The sequence below is a fragment of the Giraffa tippelskirchi genome, chromosome 9 (genome assembly GCF_054371585.1).
Source record: "Giraffa tippelskirchi isolate mGirTip1 chromosome 9, T2T-mGirTip1v1.2.pri, whole genome shotgun sequence".
Taxonomy (NCBI): Eukaryota; Metazoa; Chordata; class Mammalia; order Artiodactyla; family Giraffidae; genus Giraffa; species Giraffa tippelskirchi.
The window spans coordinates 109,467,405-109,475,610 of record NC_137283.1 but is presented as its reverse complement, the minus strand read 5'-3'; the positions used below and the strand labels follow the sequence as shown (position 1 = coordinate 109,475,610).

At 43.8% G+C, this 8,206-nt stretch overlaps 1 non-coding gene across 1 annotated transcript; it reads right to left on the bottom strand.

Annotated features, from left to right (window-relative positions):
- Nucleotides 1-3,735: 3,735 nt before the first annotated feature.
- Nucleotides 3,736-3,808, bottom strand: TRNAK-CUU (transfer RNA lysine (anticodon CUU)). The gene has a single exon. It is a non-coding gene; the product is annotated as a tRNA-Lys (tRNA).
- Between the last annotated feature and the right edge of the window lie 4,398 nt (nt 3,809-8,206).

Here is an 8,206-nt window from a genome sequence, read left to right as displayed (position 1 = left end):
TTCCTTTTATTTCCGCATGCTGGGGCTTGGTTTGGTTTTGCTTTGTTTTCCAGCTTTGGACTTTGGCACTTTCCCATATTGTACATCCCGAGACTTCCTTGGGGAGCGCAGCCTGCAGTCACTGTCCCTGGATCTTCTCTCTTCTCTTCCGTCTGTCCCTGCCAGCTCTCACCTCCAGACTCCAAAAGCAATCAGCTGCCCTAAAGACTGACTGACTTCAGATAGGAAGGGCAAAACTGAGTTGAGTGAGTCCTACTTCAGCATCTGGTATACAGATTTAGTAACTTTAATGGATTTAAAAAACAAAGCAAAACAAATGCACAGCCTGTATCCCAAGACTTATTATAGCATCTTTAATTTATCTACTTAACTTTTGATGAAAATTTTTTTCTTTCACTGAAATGTGTAACGTCCTCTCATAGTTAAACTGTGGAATCTTTTCCACTCAACTCTTCCCTCTGGGATGCAATAAAGAGACAACTTATGGCTCAACAGCACATTGGAGACAATTTTTCTGTGAAAGAAAAATGTTTCTTACAACATGTAATGTTTCTCAAAGGAGGTGGGTCAAAACATAGATATCAATTCTCTGTAACCATTCACTGAATACCATATTTGTTTTGAGAATATTACAGTGTAGTATGTTATTTTTGAAAGGTTGAGTATTGGTCATGGATATTTTAATTCCTATAACATCCAGGTGTAAATTAGAATAAAGTAGAAATTAGAATTATTTACTATATCTGCATATGCTCTTTTCCCCAAAAAAGTGATAGAAGTGCTGAGCAGAGACGAGCAGAGTATAGAGTAGGTGGCAGCATACCTCACCTGTCTGGAAGTTGGCCAACTGAAGATGTTTTCCTGGATCAGCCATTTCCTAGTGTGACCTTGAGCTCAGCCTTGGTCTCCTAAGGTGTTAAACGGGAACAATTACACTCTTAAGCATGCTTGTGAGAAATAATTGACATAATTTGTGCAAAATACTTTGCTCTAGCAGGACTTCAAGACATGATCATTGATGATATAACTCAACATCTGATTGTCAGAGGGCTAATCATTTTAATGGCATTTGATTGTCTAAAGGAAATACGATATTATTGTATCTACATTAGTATCTACATAAATTTAATACAGAGTTCTGGTTTCATCAATGGATGTCATTGGGAAAGGCAATGACAATTCAAGATAACTCAGATACTAAGTTGAAATTTGTATTTACCAGAATTTGGGATAATTATTGAAAATGTTCTATCTTTAAGTTGGTCTTATTATGATATTAAGGCCATACCCTCAAGGAAAGCCATTCTTGTTTAGGTGATACTATTTAGATAGTAAATAATCAGGCAGGTAATGCACAAAATTTATTTCAGGAGTCAGAAAACTTCATTTAAAAATTGGTTAAAAGCAAATTTGAGTTATAGGGTAAAATATATGTGTTAGCTATAAAGTATCAATGTAAAAACTTCAGGTATTTGCTATATGTAAACTTCATTTCTTTATAACTGAACCCAACGTCTGCTTCACAAGACTCCTATGCTAGGAGGTGGAAATGAAACCTCCAGATAATCTCAGCTGATTTAATCTTCTCTCGTGTCCACCCCTACACTCTTCTCACTGGGCTGGCATCTACATGATAGGTGGGTGGGTGGGTGGGCGGCATTCACTCCTCAGCCACAGTCACCTCTCCAGCTGGCCTCCTCTGATGTGGAAGTCCTAGTGGAGCCTCTGATCAAACATTTTAGGGGCAGGTCTACTTCGACTCTGTAGTCTCATGGAAGCAACCTACATGCCCTTCAACAGATGAATATATAAAGAAGGATGTGGTATAATATTCCATACTACAATGAAATATTACTCAACCATAAGTGAAATAACACCATTTGTAGCAACAAGGATGGTCTAAGTGAAGTAAGTCAAAAAGAGAAAAACAAATACCATGTGATGTCACTTGTATGCAGAATCTAAAATATGATACAAATGAATATATTCACAAAATAGAAACAAACTCACACACAGGGGAAAGGGGACAGATAAATTAGGAGTTTGGGATCAGCAGATACAAAGTACTATATATAAAATAGATAAACATCAAGGTCCTACTGTATAGCATGGGGAACTATATTCAATATCCTGTGGTAAACCATAATGGAAAAGAATATGAAAAAGACTATATATATGTACAATGAGTCACTTTGCTGTACACTAGAAACCAATAAAACATTGTAACTCAACTATACTCCAATACAAGATTATGTATAAATTTTAAAAAATTCTACAGTCTCTCAGAGCCACAGCTACTCTACTCTCAGCCACACATGAAACACACACTATGGTGAGTGGAAGGGTATTTATAGCAACCCCAGAACCTTCTGTCCAAGTTCCTGCACACCACTGTGCCTACCCCCACTGTGCCTGGCTGTGCCATGTTGCACAGGTGCTGTTCTGGGCTCTGTCTCAGACAGGAGGCATGATTCCACTCTACTCTCTGCCCTCTGCCTTCAGACTCCAAACCTAGAAAATTCTGATATCTTATCCATCCCTTAACTACAGGCCCCAGCAAATTTGGCTTCTGCATTTCTCTTTCACTACCTCTCCTACTACTCTCCATGCTCCAGATACTTTCAACGTCTCCAGTGTACTGAGTGCATTCTTCAGCTCCTTTAGAATTTGGACCAGAACACTTTTCTCAAGGATTATAAGACCTCTGCAGAGGCAGTCCCGCTCATCTTTCCTATTTCAGATCAAATATTCCCTCCTAAAAGTTAATCTTGACTATTTAGCTAAAGCAGACCCCAACCTCTTTTTTCAACCTACTCCAGTTCCCATCACATTGTCCTTTTTGCTCACCTATCTGGATCTAAAATTGTCTTTTTTTTTATTATTTATTGTCCCCTTTGCAGATTATAAACTTAACGAGATTTGGGAACTTGTATGTCATCTTTGCTGCTGGATCCCAAGAACTCAGAACATCATGCCTGGAATATACTGGGCTCTCAACACATAGTTGTTGAATAAAGGAATGAACAAATCATGAATCCCAGTTGAGAATGACCCATTCCTCAGAAAAAAAATGCACCGAAGATTTGGTATATCCTTTTAGGAGGTTTCAAAGCCCTGGAAGCTCACCTGTAGACTTCCTGAATTATAGTTATGCTGTTTCATAACGTTCTTTTTGAAGAATTCTGAATTTTGTTCTTTGAAGTTAAACATGAGCATGAATTTTGAAAGTGAACTTATGATGGACTATAACAGATCATAGGCCAACTGTTGCTCATTGGTTTTTATTCAAATAGATCCATGATATTTACATTAACTGATCCGAATGACCAAATTTCATAAATGCTTGCCCATATCCACTTCTTCACTCCTTTGGAGAATGTGGTAGATTCAATTCCCAGCTTCCCTAGCAGTTGGGCACAGCCATGTGACTAATTCTAGTCAATGATTTGTAGGCAGAAGTGACCTATGTCACTGCTAAGCTGGAGCATTTAATTGCTGTGTGAGATCCTCCAAGGTTTTACCTTCTACTTTGTAGCTATGGGAAGTACATACTGGTACAAGGGTGCAGTGCCCTCTGGAGGGTCACACAGATCTTCAACAAACTTTGTGTGAGCTAGTAGTATAAACCTCCCCTGTGTGTGTGTGCGTGTGTGTATGTGTGGTGTGTGTTTTAATTTGGCTGCACAGTCTTAGTTGTGGCATGCAGGATCTTTAGTTGAGGCATGTGATATCTAGTTCCCTGACCAGAGATCGAACCTGGGACCCCTACATTAAGAATGTGGAGTCTTAACCACTGGACCACCAGAGAAGTCCCATACCTATCTTGTTTTAAGTCTCTTAGATTTTCTGATATTTGATATTGCAGCATAACCTACCATAAACAAATACAACACTGTTTTGGAAAATATGTGATTTCTTCATATACCAACGGCGGCAGGGGCAGGGGGAGCTGTTACTTATAATTTACAGAAGTCTTATAAGATATGTCACAATTTCAGAGATGTTAAAATTTGAAAAATGTGGGCCTTAGATTATACAAAATACAGATTGTCAAAGGGAATATGTCGAAGTAGATTAGTATAGTGTCAAGAACTCCAAATCCAGAGTTGAACAGAAAGTTATAGATTCAAATCCCAATACTTACTAGCTTGTGACTTAATAACTTAGCTTATACAAGCCTTAGTTTCTTCATCTGTAAAATGGGGATCACACAGTAGATGCTGCCTTATAGGGTTTTGTGGATATTAGATGAGACAATTCTTATAATGTGTTCAGCATAGTAATTTTCCCACATATTTTAGTCTCCACATTTGGTTAGATTACAGAGCTTGTTCAGAATGAGCATTAATTTTAGACAATATACAAAAGTAAGTTTGTTATTATATCATACTAATCAATCAGCAAATATCTATTAATTTCTTTTAAGTCATGAAGACTAGGCCTCTGAGTTAGGTGTCTTGGAGATAACAAAGAAGCAGATTGAGAGGTTGAGGGCTGAAGGCAAATCACACTGGGGTCTTCTTCCTATCCACTCTCTGAAGTATTTTCTGGATTAATCAGGCTAGAATGAACATTAAGAGCAACCTTGAAGAGTAAAAGTCATAAAAATATACCCAAGGAATAATGTAATGAAAGGTCAATCTTGTGCCTATTTTGGTGACTGGCAGGACCAGTAAAGGGAATTTTTTCTATGTTCAGGGTTTGTCTTGGATGTGTGATTGAGTGTGTGTGTGTGTGTGTGTGAGAGAGAGAGAGAGAGGGAAGCATAAAGGTAATTCATAGAATCAAGAGTGACTCTTCCAAGATAAGTAAGAGATTGTCCTGTCCACACTGGGTTATACTCTTCCAGAATGTCTGAAGTTATCCAGGGAACATTATTGGACTCATGGTATATCCAGATTCATAAAACAGCAACCCATTATATAATTGTCTTCATCTGTTCCCTGGTGGCTCAGACGGCAAAGAATCTCCCTGCAATGTGGGAGACCTGGGTTCGATCACTGGGTTGGGAAGATCCCCTGGAAAAGGGAATGGCTACCCACTCCAGTATACTTGCCTGGAGAATTCCATGGACAGAGGAGCCTGGCAGTTCATGGGGTCACAAAGAGTCAGACACGACAGAGCAACTTTCACTATATGTTGTCTTTGCCAAGGTGTAAAAATCATAAGCTCTAAGGTTTATTTGAGACTAAAAGTCTCCTCACACATGCTTTATGAGTTTTCATTCTGTCACTGATGACATGCATTGTAGATTCTAATTCGATGTTCTCACCTCAGTTTTCTGGAGGACATGTGCCTGTGAAGGAACAGGTGGCTGATTAATATGATTAATTTGTATTAAATGCCTGAACTATCGCAGAGCAAGTAATTTTCTTTAAAGGAAGCGTTCAGTTCAGTCACTCAGTCGTGTCCGACTCTTTGCGATCCCATGAATCGCAGCACGCCAGGCCTCCCTGTCCATCACCAACTCCCTGAGTCCACCCAAACCTATGCCCATCGAGTCGGTGATGCCATCCAGCCATCTCATCCTCTGTTGTCCCCTTCTCCTCCTGCCCCCAATCCTTCCCAGCATTAGGGTCTTTTCCAATGAGTCAACTCTTCGCATGAGGTGGCCAAAGTATTGGAGTTTCAGCTTCAACATCAGTCCTTCCAATGAACACCCAGGACTGATCTCCTTTAGGATGGACTGGTTAGATCTCCTTGCAGTTCAAGGAAGTGTAGCTGCCTCTAAATATAACTCTGGGCTACAGTTCACCTTTTCTGTTTATTTTATTCTTAACTTGTGAAACTGTATCTTAAGACTTGGGGTATATAACTTGTTATTCGATATCAACTGAACAACAGTGAATCAATTGTAATGGTTCTGGCACTAAAGGAAACGGAGGGGACTTAAATATGTCTCCAGAAGACAAAAAGTTTCTTTCTGTGTGCACTTTACAACATACCTTTCCACAGTTATTCAAAAGTCAAAAGTTTTCTCACTCCTTCTCATTAAAGACAGAGAGGACAAAACAGAGAAAACTAACTCCAAACCACATACAATTTATCGGATGTTTTGGATGAAATTCAGATTGAAAAATCAAAAAGATTCCTTTTTCTTCTCTCTCTTCCAGCAATGGCATTAGGATGCTTATTTCTCACTGAGAAATACACCCACTCTCACACACTCATTTAAAATTGAGAATGTTGTGTTAGCGTTCCAGGAAGGGGGCGGGGGTTGTGTTAGCGCAAACAGGTTTTGGCTCCTCCTTGTATCCTCGCTGCCTGGATGGTCTTGGGTCTCACTGTGGGTTCCTGAGGACTCCTGGCCAGAGACCTGGCCAGAGCACTTGGGCTCAAAACCGGTGTATACCTGGGTACGCTCCCAGAGGCTACCGTAAAAAATCTCGAACTCTTGTACTGCAGAGCACTCCCTAATACCTCATCGGTCCTCTTGAGTTTTTCTCGTCCGGGATAACCGCCCCAGGATTTTTAACTTTCCTGGGGGCAAGGGTTTCGCGTGGACCCCTTGCAGGAGCCGAGCCTGGTTTGGCCCCGCTCCCTTCGGCTTCTTGGCTCGCCTGGGATCCACGAGCCACGCGGAGAGGGGTGCGGCTTCTCCTCGCTTTCTCCAGACAGGGAAGAGAAGAGACGAAAGGAGCTGTACTCAGCTCTCCTGGGTACACGCCCAAGCATCTGTAATTTGACCTTCACGAAACAAAACGATGCTAAATGGCAAAATAGCCAACGTGGAGGTGCTCAGTCCTCCCGAGTACGCTCCCAAACAGCTCTAATTCGACGTTTAAAAAAACAAAACGATGCCAAGATGCAAATTGGGCAGCGTAATACCCAGGATGAGCCTCGTTTGACAGGCCAAACAGAGATTTTAATGGAAAACTTACTCATATCCTGCACACCGAATTCATTCTTTTAGTAAAAAATTTGTAAAAAAAAATTTTTTTAATGTGCAATTTTAAGTTCCACCTCTGTCACAGTGCACACTCTACAATAACACTGAATGGAACAATGGACACCCCCATATCGCATTGTGTCAGGTAATTACGAAGTGTCGCGGCGCGGGAAAGCGAAGCCAGGAACGTCAGCTTGTCCCCCGCCGCGTGTACTAGCGGTTTAGAGCTGCGTGTCTCACCGAAAACTCATCAAACCGTTTAGGCCACTGCCTCAACCCGAAGAGGGACAAACGCCATCCGAGCCTGGCCCCGGGCGTGGACGCAGAGGGCCAAAGGGGAGGCGCGCGAGCGCAGGGGGAGCGAGGTGGACTCGGGGAGAGAAGATGCGCGCAGGGCAGTCGAGGGCAAAGAGTCACCCAGCGGGTGGGGACGGTCCCGCCGGGGGTGGCCAGGTATTCCTGTTCCCTGGAGAATGGAACCCCACGCGGGACGCTGCACTCCCAGTGGCACTTAATCTGGGGGGGGGGCGGTTTTATATCAAGCGCACCGGGAGACGGGTGCGCACGGGGTAACGCTGTTAACTTTGCAGTGTGTGTGTGTGTGTGTGTGTGTGTGTGTGTGTGTGTGTGTACGAGAACTGGAGGGAAAAGAAAGAAAAGAAAGAGCAGGGAGCTGTAGGCCGAGATGTCCTACTTCTAAGTGGCTCGTTGAGAGGCAAAAGCTTTCTTTCAAGCGCAGTCGTCACCCGCGCCGCGTTGGGGACCAGCCGAGCAAGGCGCAGGGATCTCCAAGGGGCCTCCAGCCTCCCGAGCCCTGAGGTGGCCCCCAGAAGGCGACACTGTCCCCGACAGCTGTGGGGAGGTCAGGACTGTGGTTGCCTTTTCCCGAGACCCCGACCTTGCTATCCCGAGGGGGCGAGCTCAGTCTGCCTTCTTCTGGGAGGGGGGCGGAAAGCGGCCTTCTATCAACGCGACCTCTGGTCCCCACGCCCTCCCACCGCCCTATCTCCTCCCCGCAACCCCATTCATTTTTCCTAAGCAGCTTCCAGTTTGGGCTCAAAACCCAACTCCAAGTCCACCCGAGAGCTCATCACGGAGCTGAAAGGGGCGGCCGGGGTCGGAGCGGGGCCCCCGGGGGCGTCGTACCGAGGTAGCAGCCGCGAGGGGCGCCGTGTCCCGCCGGAGCCGGCCACGGATGAGCCCGGCGGCCGCGAGCAGCCCCCCGGAGCCGCGCAGCATCAGCGTCTACTGTGACGGTGGAAGCCACGCCCGCTCGGGAGCTGGGGGCTGTCCTAGCGCCCCCCCTACCTTTCCCCC